The sequence below is a fragment of the Pinus tabuliformis genome, chromosome J, assembly GCF_031772625.1.
Source record: "Pinus tabuliformis cultivar Carrire ecotype Pingquan chromosome J, CPIR1, whole genome shotgun sequence".
NCBI classification, from domain to species: domain Eukaryota; kingdom Viridiplantae; phylum Streptophyta; class Pinopsida; order Pinales; family Pinaceae; genus Pinus; species Pinus tabuliformis.
The window spans coordinates 1,308,453,158-1,308,469,543 of record NC_142295.1 but is presented as its reverse complement, the minus strand read 5'-3'; positions in this window follow the sequence as shown (position 1 = coordinate 1,308,469,543).

The window sequence follows — 16,386 nt, the reverse complement described above, 5'->3', positions numbered from 1 at the left end:
TGGAGGATATCTTTTTATCACATGCCTTTCCTGAAGGGGAGAGGTAGTACATTCCCGGGGCAGGACACGCAGTAGCCTCATGATAGAGGACTATGTACAAATATACTTCCCGAGACATCCCAAGAAGGTTGGGAGCCAGATTTCCATCACACATGTGGCGAGTTTATTACTTAGGATAATCCTGTTCACCATAGCTCGAGTGAATTAATCATCCTCTCTGCATCAGGCGTCACCGCTAACCATGAGCGTGGCAGTTGACTGTCTCACTACTATGTTCGACTGGTGTACTCCTCTTCTGGCCAACATGAAGGGCCAGCTCACTTCTATCAGGAGGGGACAGACCAAAAACTTTGGATACGGGACTATCCTGTGCACTTTCTTTTTGGAGAAGGTTCCCGCACTATGCCCCAGAGCAGCAGTTTCCATCAGCACCCCACACGATCCATGCATGGGCCGGTGGGATGATCTGATGAAACATATGGGGGGTGGGGAGGTCCCAAGGACTGCCTCTGACGATGACTTCTTCACCTGGTGGGATCAACAGATCATCGCCATAGATGACTACCCTTATGCTGGGCTAGATTTTCGAGGAGATCCTCATCTAGTGTTACCACCGAACGCAGCATGGTGCAAGAATGGTAAGAATTTTTTGATTTTAATTTTTTGATTTTTTTTTTTGGATTTTCCAAATATAATGATGATTTTTGAAAAATATTTTTGATGAGATTCAAATGAATGATATGATGATCATGTTCCAGAAATTGGGCCAGTACGACCAGATGGGTTCCCGCGGCATGGACGGCGCGGCCAAGGAGCCGAAGAGGCGGCTGCTAATACATAAGGGACTCTAAACAACGTCCAGTGACACTTGGCGAGACTGAGCTGCCGAGTACCGATGGCCGCCATAGAGGACCTTCCTGAGGATATGCAACGTCATGTGGTTGGCATGCCACGTGACTGGGTTCGCACTTTTTGGCATGTGGCCAATGCGATAGTTACATACTTAGACGCTCATCCTCAGCCGAGGCATTAGATATGTCAGACATGATTATGGGCATTTGAGTCCTAATGCTGTATATTTTGGACACACATATGTACACTCGAGACACTTTACATATATTATGATATATATATATATATATATATATATATATATATATATATATATATATATATAGAGAGAGAGAGAGAGAGAGAGAGAGAGAGAGAGAGAGAGAGATATACAGTTTGACTGTTTGATGCTTGATTTTATTATGATGAATGATTGATGTGCCAGTCTAATGCCTGATTAGCGATAGAATCAGCTAACCAATTATGAGATCTTGGAATGTGAAAATAATTAATATAAGTAAATTATCTTTGCAACAACCTCACCCTTAAATACTGGCGATATAAAGATGGATCCCTTACCCGATAAATGTTATTTAATTGAGACACTATGAATTGAGAATCAAGATACACTACCAACGAGTCGATCCCATGAGAGATTGCCTCATATAATAAATTAATAACGACAGTATACTTTGCCATATTGTTTGAAGTAGGACCAATGTATACGCCTCTTGATACCATCAATTGACCAGTTGGATAATAGATTACCCAAGCTGCGGAAGCAAGATTCCGAGTGCACTGACTAGCACCATCGGCGAACCCAAAATAGACCAAGTCATCCATCAACACCTAACACAGCAGATCAAAAAGCTCTCAATGATATACGTACAAATATACATAAAGTACAAAGAAGCCATTGCCTGGCCAAAACTAAGCAAAGTACTTCATTAAGTAGAGCCCGTTTCGAGGCTCTGCCAGCTTGTTTCCCTCAAAATTGATTAACTCATACGACCCTTTTTTTAAAACTCGTTTAATAATGAAAGGACCGTACCACATAGGCTTAAATTTGCCTGCCCCCAAGGTGTCTTTATATTTTTCATAGACCAGGACAAGGTCACCTTCAAAAAAGACTTGAGGACAGATATATTTATCATACTGCGTTTTAACCCTTTTCTTATGAGCCTCATTCACCGTGGCGGCATCTCGACGCTGCTCATCGAGATGTTCCAAATGAAGTAGGCGCTCTTCAAGACTCGAAGTATCTGGAAGGAGCTCAAAAGCTAACTTAAGAGATGGAATTTCACATTCAACTGGAAATATAGATTCCATCCCATAAACCAACTGAAATGGTGTAAAACCAGTAGCCGTTTTCATAGAGGTTCGGTATGCCCAAAGAGTCAAATACAACATAATGTACCAATTGGACTGATTTTTATCGATTGTCCATTGGAGTATCGTCTTAAGAGTTTTATTGACTATCTCGACCTGTCCATTGGCCTGAGGATAATAAGGAGATGAATGCTCCTGCCGGAAACCTAATTTGAGAGCCACTTTAGACATCAGTTGATTCTGGAAATCACTGCTATGATCAGTGACAATCTCTCTCGGGATACGGAATCTTGAGATAACCTGATTGAAAAGAAACAATGTTGTCGTGTCATTATCGTTCTTATAAGTAGGCATGGCCTTAGCCCACTTTGTAAAGTAGTCTACAGCCACGATAATGTACCTATGATTCGCCGTTTAAGGCAGATTACAAGTCGTAAAATCAATACCCCACTTAGTAAAGGGACCAATGGTGACAACGGGAAAAATAGGAGCTGGATGCGCATGTATCTTCTGAGTAAAAATTTGACACAGGTGACAGCGTTTGACGACTTCCACACAGTCTTTAAAGAGTGAAGGCCAAATATAGTCAGCACGTAAGATGCGCTAGGCTATAGCAAGCCCTGATAGATGACCACCACAAGCTCCACTGTGGCAGTCATTGAGCACTGAATTTGCTTCCTCTAAGGTTAAACAGCACCGAAGGATTGAATCAATCCCTCGACGGTATAATGTGTCACCGATGATAACATATTTTTTAGCCAGGTGACATTATCTTCGACATTCATCCTTGGAGAAAATAGAGGGAAACTTTGAAGTCTGCAGATAGATAATGATATCTCCATACCAAGGGTCGAGTGAAGAGATGAGGAATAAATGTTCGTTGGGAAAACTTTCCTCATAAACCATATCCTCTCCACAAGGTAGCTCAGAAATTAGATCCGCAAAAACCATGGATTTCTTAGCCTTTGCAGACAAGAACTCGACATTGAATTCTTGCAAAATGACTATCCATCAATTATATTTGCCCCCAATCACTCACCTACTGAGGAAAAATTGAAATGGATTGACTTCCGCTAAGACAAAAGTTTTGCGTAGTAGGATATAATGACGGAGCCACTGGACAGCATGGACAGCTGCCAAGGCCAACTTCTCAACTGGAGAATAGCGAAGTTCAGGACCTATTAAGCCTCGGCTCAAATAATAAATCACATGCTCGGTCAGAGCATCATCCTCCTGAACGAGAACCATACTAATGGTTGATTATGTTGCAACCAGATATAAAAGGAAGTCTCTACCATAATCCGGTGGACTCAAAAGCGGGGTAGAGACTAATGCCTTCTTCAAAGCATCAAACGATCTCTCTGCAAAGTTGTCCCATACAAATGGAACTCCTTTCCGTAGCAAACGCATGAACCCTTTTGTGATCTCGGCATAGTCTGCTATAAACTGTCTTAAGAAATTAGCCTTCCCTTGAAGACTTTGAAGTTGTCGAATCGAGGACGGGGGAGGCAAGTGAACTATTGCCTCAACCTTGAAAGGATCAACCCAGAACCCATCATTGGACATGATGAACCCTAACAACTGACCGGACGTAGCCGCGAAAACACACTTGTTGGGATTCAACCAGATTTTATAAAAATGACATCGCTCGAAAACCAATCGAAGATGACTAGGGTGATCAGTTCTCTTTCGAGAACGAGCAGTGAGATCATCCAAGTATGCCTCGATGACATGTTTGATTTCATGGAAATCATATGACATGTACCATTGAAAAGTGGCTCCAGCATTTTTAAGACCAAAAGGCATATTTCTATATGCAAAGGTACCCTAGGGACATATAAAGGTTGTCTTATGTTTTTCTTCAGGATGGATAGAAATCTGATTATAACCCGAAAAACCATCCATGAAGGAAAAAATATCATTACCCGCACATTCATCGATAATCTGATCAATGAATGTTGTGGGGTAATTATCTTTCGGACAAACCTTGTTTAAGTCCCTAAAATCGATGCATACTCGGATTGTTCCTTGCTTTTTATCCATAGGGACTAGATTAGAAACCCAATCAGTAAGAGGAACAGGGTATATGAAACCCGCCTTTAGCAGCTTCTCAACTTCAGCTTTCATAGCTGCTGCTTTCCTAGGGTTAACCGACCAAAGCCTTTGACGAACCGGTTTGGCGTTTTCATACTTCTTGATCTCATGTTGAACTATAGAAGAATCAATGCCAGGCATTTCCTCATAAGACCAAGAAAATACATCTCGAAATTCCTTAAATAGGTCGGCGTAAATTTGAATTTCTTCAGGGGAACACTCAATTCCGATGAAGAGATTCTCGATGACGTTAGGGTCCCTAGAGATGTTTATAGGTATCTTTTTTCAAATTATCGACATATTACCTTCAGCATGAATGTGTGCTAGAGCCAAAGGGTTTGACACCGTACAACCATCACTAGTAAAGAGCTCGGAGAATCTAGATTCTACTTCCTGCAATGGAGGAAGAAAGTACAAACGATGGTGTAAGTCTTCCCATGGTTGATCTATACCCATGATTGCTTCAAGGATTGCTTCTTCAGAAGGTAAAACTGTATCTAAGCAGTCCAAGGCAGAGGTAGAATCAAGGCTCCAAGCCGGGTCCACATCACCATCTAACTCCTATTTGGAAAAAGGAGCAGAGTGGTTGTCTGCAGAGTCTACGATAGACTGATATCTAAGCTCCGCTGCAGATATAGGGAATTCCATTCCATTCACTTGTCCTTCAACTAATGTGGTCGTAGGCGAAGGCAAGGTCCAAGGATCTGAAAAATTATGAGTTCGAAAGAACTCTTCTCGAGGGGACTCCTTAGATGACGAAATGGCATTGATTTTAGCGAAAGGAGAGGGAATATCAAAGGTACCCATCAATGAGGAATACATTCCCACTCCTAAATTCTCATTAGGCGGGCGAGGGTTATCCACTAAAGGAATAGTAGATTCAGAGCTTGCTTGAGGATCGACTGGACAATAATCTATTTGATCAACCTTAACGATTTTCCCCTCGTGAGGAAAGCAAATGACATGAAACAGAGCCGAAACAACAGTGTCCATTTCGTATAAACAGTTCCTTCCTAATAGGAGATTATAGTCTAGGTTAGCATCTATGACTTTGACTTCAATATTGACGACCTTCCCCCCAACAAATATAGGAAAGGTGGGGATAATCCCATGTGGCTTATGAGAATGACCATCAAATGCAGTCAAGACGGTGGGTGAAGGAATAGACGAAGGTGATCCAATAGCCTTCCAGCATGACATCGACATGACGCACGTGGAAGTTCCATCATCTATAACGGTACGAAAAATGTTGATTTTCTGGTATGTACACTTTATTTGGAAAGCCATATGATGAGGGAGTCGATTTTTGACATTTAACATGTCAAAAGTGAGCACTAAAGAATTAGCTAGATGGACTGCTCCAATTACGGAAAGTAAAGCACTTCGCTGAGCCGCACACAACTGGAGAACCTCTAAGGTGGACATGGCACATGGACTCTGAGCCAGATCCTCCACAATGGAGTAATTCTGAGCAGCCTGGGCATTAGGATTAATAGTCGCGCGTTTAGCGGAACCTTTCGGTATCCGTGGTATAGTCTCAACATGGGGTCTCTCAATGTGAAGGTTAGTATTTCTGGGAACAGACTTGTCCTTGGAAGTTTCAGCTTCACCATAATCACGTGACCGAGTAGCCACATGGACGTTATAACCCATAATGAAAACATTCGATGATTTTTCCCCTTCCTGGTTGCCCCCTGCGGAGGTACCAGGATTTGAACTCGTGCTAGCAAGAAGTTGTTGCCCTTGGGTAAAAGGGTTAGTTAACACAACCTGAGAACTAGAAGTCCCTTGCTGTCCTAACAAGCACTGAGCGTCTTCGATCTTAGGGCAGAGATGAGTTAAATGGTCTCCACTGCACAACTTGCATGGAAACTTGACTTTCTTTCTAGACTCATTTCTACCACCACCAGCGTTGTTACCGGACTTAATTGCATCAGGCTTCCCATCCTGGTTCTTTTTCTTACCTCGTCCTTTCTTTTTCCCATTGGAATTTTGATTTCCTTTGGGGTTGTTGAATTGGACGGCATTAATTGAAGAAGTTTGGGAAGCCGGGGGATTAGACGATGTGACTTGGTTGTTAGAAGCAGTTTGTAAGGACAACTGCTGCAATTGGTTGAACAAGTTCATGGTAGTTGTGTCCATCGACCCAATGATACCATCCACATGGGGACCTGGCTTCGAATTAGCTACGTCAACCTTAGACCCAGGAGCATCTGGCAAGTATTTTTGTAGGATCCCAAACTGAGAGTAGATCAATTCTAATTGTTGGGCCCTAAAAATGGCTTTCTCCTCATAATATACGCCAGACATGGAGACATCCTTGGAGATATCGGGTTGTAAATATTTCATAAACCACTCGAGATGGTACTCCGAGGGATTTCGGCTTTAATGAGCCTGTTTCTCCGTCTCCATTCCTGAATATGGTCAGAGATGTGAGTTGCCTTATCTTGACGAAAAGCAGCCAGAAGTTCAGTTCCGGCATCATAACGAACAAGCAACTGGAAATGGCTTAAGAAAATATTGGCTAAGTCAGCGAAATATGTAAATCTGCCCCTGGCAACTCTATATACCGTTTGGTCGCATTACCAGTCAAGGTGCGTTGAAAGAGTGTCAACCTAATCGAGTCATCGATAAGGGAGTTAGATGAGCACCACAAATGTAATGTGGTTACATGGTCGCCTGGGTCTTCACCACTCTTCCCTTCGAATTTTGGAATGTCCGAAGGGAGTTTGGTTGGGACCAGAGACCAGGCTGGATTGTATTTGATTGTGAGATCTGGCAATTTCAACGTTGCCAGAAACGGAAGCCTAGGAGGACCTTGGGGATTCCACCAATACTGGGCAGAACTCCCAAAGTTCTAAAAAGATTGTTCTGGATTTTGGGAGGCACCAGGCTGCCCGAAGTAACCAGTAGAACCGGCTGAACCAAAAGGTAAGCCTTGTGATCCAGCAAAATTCGGAGTTTGACCAACTACGGCCACAAAGCCTCCATAACCAACAAAGTTTCCTCGTAAAGGATTGTAAGGAGTTAATAACCCCTGATACGGATTCCAAGTCGAAGCTAAGGGAGGAATACTTTCAAATGAACTAACCCTCGAGTACGACCTATTCCCTTGTTGGCCAATAAACGGATTCCCAGTTCCCGCGCCACTAACCCCAGGGTTAGTCCAACCTTGGAAAGGATTACTGCTTTTTCCTACAGAAGAAAAAGGCATGGATCCTATCATCAGGTTGAAATGTGGTATATGACCACTTCCGAAAGGAAAACCCTAGAATGAAGCCAATCCGCCCATCATGGACGTAGCGGCACTAAACGGAACCGATGGAATACCCTGTGAGTGGGTGCCAAATGGGAAGAATCCAGTACCAAAAGCATTGGTTTGGGCATTTCCACTAATGAACGGAATGGAGGTAGACCCAACTAAAGATGTGCTAGCAAAAGATCCAAACAAGGAAGTAGTGGAGATGGAAATTGTTCCTCCCCCTTGCACCGATGTTGGAGTTTGCATAGTCGTAGCACTTGTAGAAGCCATGCTTCCAGTAGTGGTCATCGATTGTAAGCGCGTAGCATAACCTGGACTTGACGGTCTATGCGTTGGAGTCCCAATGTATTGTAATATGTCTGGATGACTAGATGGTAGTGGAGAATTCGGAGCCGCTAACGACTCTGAGAGTTCTTCTACATCTATGTTATTCTCTGCTTGAAAGAGAACTCGAGAAAGGACTGGAGTGTCCCTCTCTTGTTCAGAAGTGCCAGGCCTTGCTTGAACACTAATGCCCCCGAGAGGAGGATCAATCCCCGATGCGTCAACCGACGTGGGACACATCCCACCGATAGTATTACCTCTATGACTTGTAGGAGAAGGCTCTAAACGTGGTGGTGAAAGACCACGAAGTCTTCGAGACTTTCTGGGAGATCGGTCAGCCACTTTGAATTTTTTGTTATGATCTAACTAAAGACTCAAAAAATTGAAAGCTAGGCCAACTGAGATCACAGAGCACACACTATAAAGTCCCTAAAGATAACATCCAGTCAAACAACTTCCAAGTATTGCTGCTCTGGGTGATTAGAACCGGACACCAAAATATGAGAAAGTGAATTAAGGGGCCTTCCGAAGATAGTCTCCGATGATAAGGGCCCAGTCCTATCATCGAAGGTATCAGAGGAAGTTACACTAACCTCCTAACAACAGCCTGCACTGGTGCAAGCCCCCAAGCTTTGCAAGGGTGCCCTCCAGTAGTACTGTCGAGAGTGATGCAACATCGACATCAGGCGCCATGGGATTTCCCTCCACATCCACATGTGTACATCCCTAGGAGTAGCAACTATGGATACCAACTCGTCACAGAAACTAGGCGAAATAGTCGTGAGGTAAGTTCGGACAAGTAGGAGAGGGGGTATCTCTCTTCCCTGTCTTCACAGACCCTCGTGATTAACTCCTAGATCCGGAGCTTTCCTGGTCTTCCTAATGCTATTGGATTTTTTCTCGTTATTCAGACTCCTACGTTTGACATTTATATGGCCTTGGAGAGTTAACTCTCCACTCGCCTAATCCAAGGCCCTAAAATCCTAAACTTGTTGGTGTAACTGACTTAAACAAAAAGTTCTAGTGAATTTTAGTTAGCACTTGATTTTAAAATAGGTTGTTCTTTAAGTCACAAGGTAACGAAAGTGAAACTAGTGGTGTTTTTTGACGTAAAAGAAATTAATAAAAACTTAACTACATGCACATGAACTTTTTTTGTTTTTCGATGAAGAGCAATTTCTATAGGGTTCAGGGGAACTTCTAATAAAACAAAATTTTATTTTCTTTTCGTTAATTCACGCTTCACACTCACAAAAACTAACAAATCTATGGACGCCTAAAAAGGTATGAAAATCTATCCTAATGCAACAAATATATGCCGATGCGAGATTCGAAACTACTCTAACAAAATGAAAGTTGCTTGCTTATCAATCTTTATCTTGCCACTTAAAATGTCTAGATGGAATATGAGATGCTACCATTCATTTCGTCTAAACACTAAAAACAAGTTCTAAGACAAACATAAAGCACTTTCATTCACTAAAAGGAAACCAAATGAAAACCACGTTCAAGAAAGAAAAAGCTAAGTTTTTCAAAAAGATTTTCTTCAAAAGTAACAGCAAAAAAAAGTCTTTTCAAAAATGCTCTCAACAACACTGAAACTTGTGATTGAGGAATAGGCAACAAACACTTTTGCAAATTGACACCACTCAATGGATGAAAACTCAGCAAAAATAAATGTGTTTAAAAGTGCTCTTAACAATCAAAAGCAGCAATGAAAGCTTTGACAATGAAAACCAAAAAGATCAAAAAGACAAATTCCAAGAAAGTGTCAATCAACAACTTTCATGAAACAAAGAAGTGGATGGTCACAAAAGTGGTTTTGTCCAGCAAACAAAAAGTAACCAAAAGCAAGATTTAACACGAAGATTGAGATCAATCTCCCTACCCTGATGAATCAGAGTAGCCAAGATTCCTAGCAAGAAATCTTGCGTGCTTTAGCAAAAAATGATGACGCTTGCAATCAACAAAAAACAAGACCAATACTCCTTATAATCAGAGAGAATTTGGAACAAGATGCTCGCTGTAAAAACAAAAACTGATATTGGAAAATGATTGTTTCAGACTGACTCAAACTACCAGACAGACCTTCATAGACAAAAATATTTACAAATCTTGAAAATTGCAAGATATACGCGACTGTACTTATGTACAAATTGCGTGTATACGCTACTATAACTAAGGAAACCTACGTATACGCGGGTTCACTTAAAGCAACATGTGTACATATTCCTCTGTAACTAAGAAAAACAATGTATATAAAAGGTTTCAAGAAAAATAAAAAATAAACTGAAGAAACTGGCAAAACTTAAAGTTCAAAAACAGACCAGACAGCAACAGCAAACAAACAGGTAGCTGAGCCCTGATTGGCTTGAAAACACCCAAACTAGGAACAACAAGAGTGTTGTCCCCAGTGGAGTCGCCAATTTTGTTGGAGGGAAATGTTCCCCTAGGGCTTTTTGGGTTGAAACCCTAGCAGACTGAAAGTTATCTGTTCAAAGAAACACACATTCACACAGCCATTATGCTATTATAAGCAAATACTATTGTAAAGGGGTACGTACCTTAGGTCCTACATTTGAGAAGGCCCTTAGGGTCCAAACCCTTCGTGGAGTTCCCTTCTTCTCTTTTGTCCTGCAAAACAACCAATTCCAAAGAACACAACAGTATATGGACAAAACCTTATAAAGAAACCATCTTCATGTTATAAATAAAGGTAGTTAGTTATGAAATCCAAACAACCATCTACATATGAATTCTAAACATTAATATCATTAACATAAAGAGGATTCATTTCGAGAACCAAGACATGTGCTTCTTTTATTATAGACAAATAAAGTACATAAAAAGGAATGATTTCACCTTAGTCACCTTCAGCAGGCTCCAAGCAAAGCTTCCTTCCAGATCTATTCCATCCTCAAGCCTTTAACAAATTCCTTCCAAGACTCTCTCCATGATGTCACAAGTAATGGATGAACATCAACACACAAGGAAACAAGGGTTTCCTGTACAAATGGTGGAAGTGCAGAAGGCACAAGGGACTTCAGACCTGGTTAGAGGTAAAATCTCAGCATAATAACCTTTCTCTCTCTTCTCTGCTCCCTTAGGCCTTCCCTTTGAGGTCTTTTTATACCTCTCCCAAAGTAGTTTTTTAGTTGGGAGTTGGTTGGGAACAGTTGCGCCACGGGCACTAACAGGTAATCAGCAGGTAAAACCCACGATCTCTGCCCGAAAATAAGGAGTTTTATATTTTTTTAAGTGTTTTAATACATATACGTGGGTTGGGTATACACAAGCCCGCGTATACATGCGTTTAACTCAGGGAAATGTCGCGTATAAGGGATCAAACACTGTTTTTTAAATTTTAGGACCAAGACTGGAAGGAGGGGTTTCCATAGGCCATGAGTGTAGCATCACAAACCATAAGAGTGAGATTTGGAGCTACAACAATGGACACAACATTTATCTATAACATGTCATTAGTTTCATGTCGATTTGTGTAATGAGTTGTCTTGGCCGCATCACTACTTGGGCCATATTTGTTGTAATCAAATTTAATGTAAAGTGAAATTCCAATGGATGCACACATGAAGTTGAAGAGTCATGTTAGTTTGAAAGTGATAGGAATTTGAATCGTCATGAGGGAACTCCAAGAGTCACAAGGGTCAAGCATCACCCTTGGCTATATATATCCCCTCGTTGTATGAGAAAAGGACTTTTCACCTTGGCTCCTCCCACATAGCCTTGAGAGTCTGTAGTTTGTTCTTTGAGGCGCGAGCAGTGGCTCCAGTGTCCCACTACTAGGACTAGTGATGTATGGTGTACAAATGTGTCTTGGGACTTTTTCTTAATTCAGAGGCCTACTAAGGCCAACATGTTTTCACGCATGTTTTGTATATGTTTGTAAGACTATTCTTTAAACATTTGTAATGCATGTTTTATTAACCTATGCTAAGATATTTGAACTACTTTGGTTATTTTTGTACTTACATTGTTGAAGATGTGTTGTATTATTTATCACTACTATCTCGTCCCTATGTACTACTCCATGGGATACTAGACATACCACCTTTGCGTATCAGCTATCATCGTTGTGACATCATTGTGGACTACTCTATGGGATAATCAAAAGACCATCTTGGTTTTTTTGGTTATAAAAACCGTCACATCTGTGTGGACTACTATGTTGGCTGGTGTACGTGTTTTCTCCTTTACTTTGGTTTTAATGACCGTTGCATCTATTGTGGACTATGACACTAGATGCTCGAAAAACCCTTGTTGGTTCACGTGTGTCTCTCCCTAGGTAGTACTACTACCTCTCATCTAGAGGCTCATTTGTACTCTCTCCTTTATGTTAAAAGAACTTGGACATAAGTTAAATTACACACTCACCAGGCATACTCACCCCAGTTTCTTGAATTTACAATCATAACACTCCCATGTACTGAACAATAATAGCTAAGGAAAATCTCTAAGATTATGGCAACTCAGCCATCTTACCAGTTGTGACTCCTACACCAAACAGTGTGAGGTCTAGTTGGGACTTCATAACCAAGGAGATACCCTAAATGTTGGTGGGTCCAAAACTTTGAACACATAAAAGTAGATTGGATTCTAAATATAAATATCAAATACATACCTTTTGTGAGGGTTGCACAACATGTAGACCAAAGCTTTGGATTCTAGGGTTTCACTTCTCCAAACATGTCATTTTGAAAATTTCACTCTAATATTTTTTCAAGAAGGCTTCAGAAGTTGAAATTTTGACCACATAGAGCCCAAATCTTGGTGAAACTTGTGTAAAAATTTCAAATCTTGGTTTACTGTATTGTTTGAGATATGATCCAGGAATTTATGATTTTTGCAGGCTCCATAATTCAGTCTCAAACAAGTGACCTAGGGAAAATCGTCATAAGTTGTGTTTCACGCATCATACTTTAATATTGTGTAACGTTGTAGAAAGTGCACAAACTTTAGTATTTCATGTAGCAATTTGATGGCTTAAGGTTGAGAGATGACACATGGCATCCCATACAACTTAGCTCTACTAAACTACTCCATAATCAGGTCATAGTGGGAGATTTGGCATGACTCTATATTGAAGAATCCAATATCGGTCTCACTTGTGGCATTGGAAATAATATTTAGAGATATACCAGCGTACTAAATTTTTTACCTTGGAGATCCGAAATTACGGAGTTATAACCTTTTTAAGATCGATCTCGTAAAAACACAAAAAGGTGTGTATTTGTTTTTTTAATTTCATAACTTTTGTTTGAAAAATTAGTTTGATGTGATCCCAAGGGCATATTGAAGCATAGATACCAGTATTGGGTTCTAAAATTATTCCAAAACAAAATAATTCCACACTCATTAAGCCCTCAGAAATCTCTACTATGACGCATGAAGAGGAATAATTGGAAGATGATATATCAAAATTACGAGACCAACTGCAACAAATTTAACTCTAGCTTAGAATCAAATCAAACAACAGGCATATCAACATTGCGGTTAAAGAAGTTTTGATGTAGGTTATTGTGCACATTTACGGCCACAACTATATAAGCAAATCTCTTTGAAGCAAGCCAAAAATGATAATAAATTATCACCCAAGTACTACGGTCCTTACAAGGTGTTGCAAAAGCTTGGTACTATGAAATGCAAATTGGAGTTGCCTGCATATTCTTGAGTACATCTATTTTTCCGTGTTCCATGGTTAAAGAAGGTCATCAATGACAATCTTATAGTTCAAACATTGTTTCTAGAACTCAACGAAGAAGGAAAATCATATCTTTTTCCTGAAGCAGTTAGGAAAACAAGAACTCGACAGCTATGGAATCGATCAATTCCATAGTATCTCGTTAAGTGGAAGAACTTATCTATTGAAGATTCTACTTGGGAAGATGATAATTTTATACAGAATCATCCATAACTACTCAAGCATCGCGGACAACATTTTTTTTGGAGGAGAGGGGCATGTTAGATCTCTATAATACAAGTGTAGTCCCTTTGTTATTATTCCTAGTGTATCCCCCTTATTGTTATTGTTCTGACCATGTTGCCCACATATTGTTATTCTATTACCCAATAGAAGCCCACTAATTTTATTTTGTGCCCTTACATTATTATTTTTGTGTAGGCTCTAATTTTATTGTTTCCCCCTAAACTCCTATATATAGAAAGGAGCTCTTATCATTTATATCATCCAAGAATTGTTCATTTATGTAATGTAAAAGAGGTTTCCTCCTCGAAAAGGATAAGTTTTAAATCGTTGATCTATATTTTCTTTTATTTTGCGAGTTGGTTGCATAACAAGAAAGAATACATATAAAATATGTGTAAAGTCAACCAAGTCAAGGAATTCCATGTACCACCTCAACATAGATTGGGCTGAACCAAATCCCTCTTCTAGACAATCACCCCTATTCCATATTCCAAGCATGAATGTGGGATCATATTTTTAATACAAAATAGAACCAGTCAAGGCTTCCATAGGCTAAACCATGCTAACGCTCCACCACAATGATTTCACCTAAACTGGTCCAACAATCACTAACACCAAACAAGCTTGGATTCCTTTGAATTTATTCACCATATACAAAGAAATTTTCATGTCTCCACATGTTGGTTTTCAAAACATTCCTAATGGGAATCGCCCAAAAATGATTTCGTTGAGGAATCTAATATCCTCCAACTTTAGGTGCCTCAAGTTGACTTCTTGTACACCAAAGGGGGTATTCCCTAGTTATAACTATATTATTTTCATAATGCAAATAGAATAGGGTAATTTAATGATCATCTGAGATGTTGTAGTAATAATATGGCTCAAAGATAAGAACACTCAATCATTAGTGGTCATTGAACGATCACTGTTACAAAAAGAGAGATTAGTGACTAGGTGGCTAAAAAGGTTAGTCACCACAATTATTTCAAGTGAATTACTACTAAATTTGAGAAATTTTAAGTGAATGAACTAAAAACGTCTATCTTAAATGAATAATTTAGACTAGGGGTAAAATATATGACTATATATTAAGTAACTCAACTAAAAGCAACTAGCTTAAATGACTAATTAGTCCAGGACTAAAATATATGACTAGATAATAAGTGAAAAAATTAAAAATGATTAATGTAAATGACTAATATAGTCTAAGAATAAAAATATAACCAACTTACAAGTACCATGTATGAAGTGTAGACTAGTTGTTTTATGTGGGGTTTAGTCCACACCAGGTCACAAGTTCAAACCTAATGGGGAGGGGTTGAGGAGTGGAAGCCACATTGGGGGAATTAAACTTCCCAAGTGGTGTCTAGGATTGACTAAATCCTCGTACAATCTTGGTGATAAGCATCCCATTGTGGGTGGATGGGTCTTCTTACAACCAATAAGGAGGTTGATCCCGACCTAGGCAACACATAGTAAAAAAAAACCAAAAACCAAAAATAAAAATAAATGCTTGATTACTTAAAGAACTAGAATATCATCATGCTCAAAAGCATAGCTACATGAAGGTTCCTCTATCCTCCCAAACCTTAACATGCGAACAATGCACAAGAGAACAAGAAGAGCTTATCAACAACAAAATTCAAAAATTAATCTGGTACCTCAATGTAAAGTTTGTTTTTGTTAACAAGTTACTAAAAACTTTACACATTAGTAAATAATTTTGAGTTATTGCATCGAGAGGGGCTCCCCAACCTAGTATGGAAGAGATAATGTAATTTCCTCTTAGATAAAAAAATTATGTAAACATTTTGACTTCATTAAATTAGATAAACTAAAAAAATTAATAAATTTAATAATTAAAATAAAATTGAGGTAAAATACTCGAGGTTTTGGTATATATATATATATATATATATATATATATATATATATATATATATATATATATATATATATATATCTTAACTTTGGATTTACCAAGTACCTAGATGGATCAAATCTCTTTTCGCTCTAAATAAAGTTTTCATCTTAATAAAATAAATCCTTTTTAGCACTTAGTAGATCCCGAGTGAGGATGGATCTAAACTACTATATAAAAAAATATTCCCAATTTCAACTATTATAATTTGTTTGAGATCCAAACTCTTCACCTTTGTGAAACTATACTTTTTAATATAAAAAAATATTCTAGAATGCATATTTTCAATTCCAATTACATATATATTCATTCCATTAATTTAACATTTTAAAACATTATCTAGAAATCATTTTCACAACCTAAAATCTTTTCATATTTAGGTGCCATGTGGTTGAAATACGAAATGTAGTGAATGAATAGAGAAAGAAAAAATCCGCTAACTCTACCACCAACTATGAGTTATTTATAAAAAGTATTATTACTAATAAATTTAAACTAAAATAAAGATTAAAGGTTAAGTGGTCTTTGGTACGGAAAATGGTGAAAGCATCAAGCATCAAAATCCCAAACATCATTTTCCTGCTATGAATTTTTGTTTGTCTTGAAAGGTGGTTTTATCTTTATGGCCAAAGATTATGTGAATGGAAATACACCCATTGTATTTATCCATGGTAATGAACT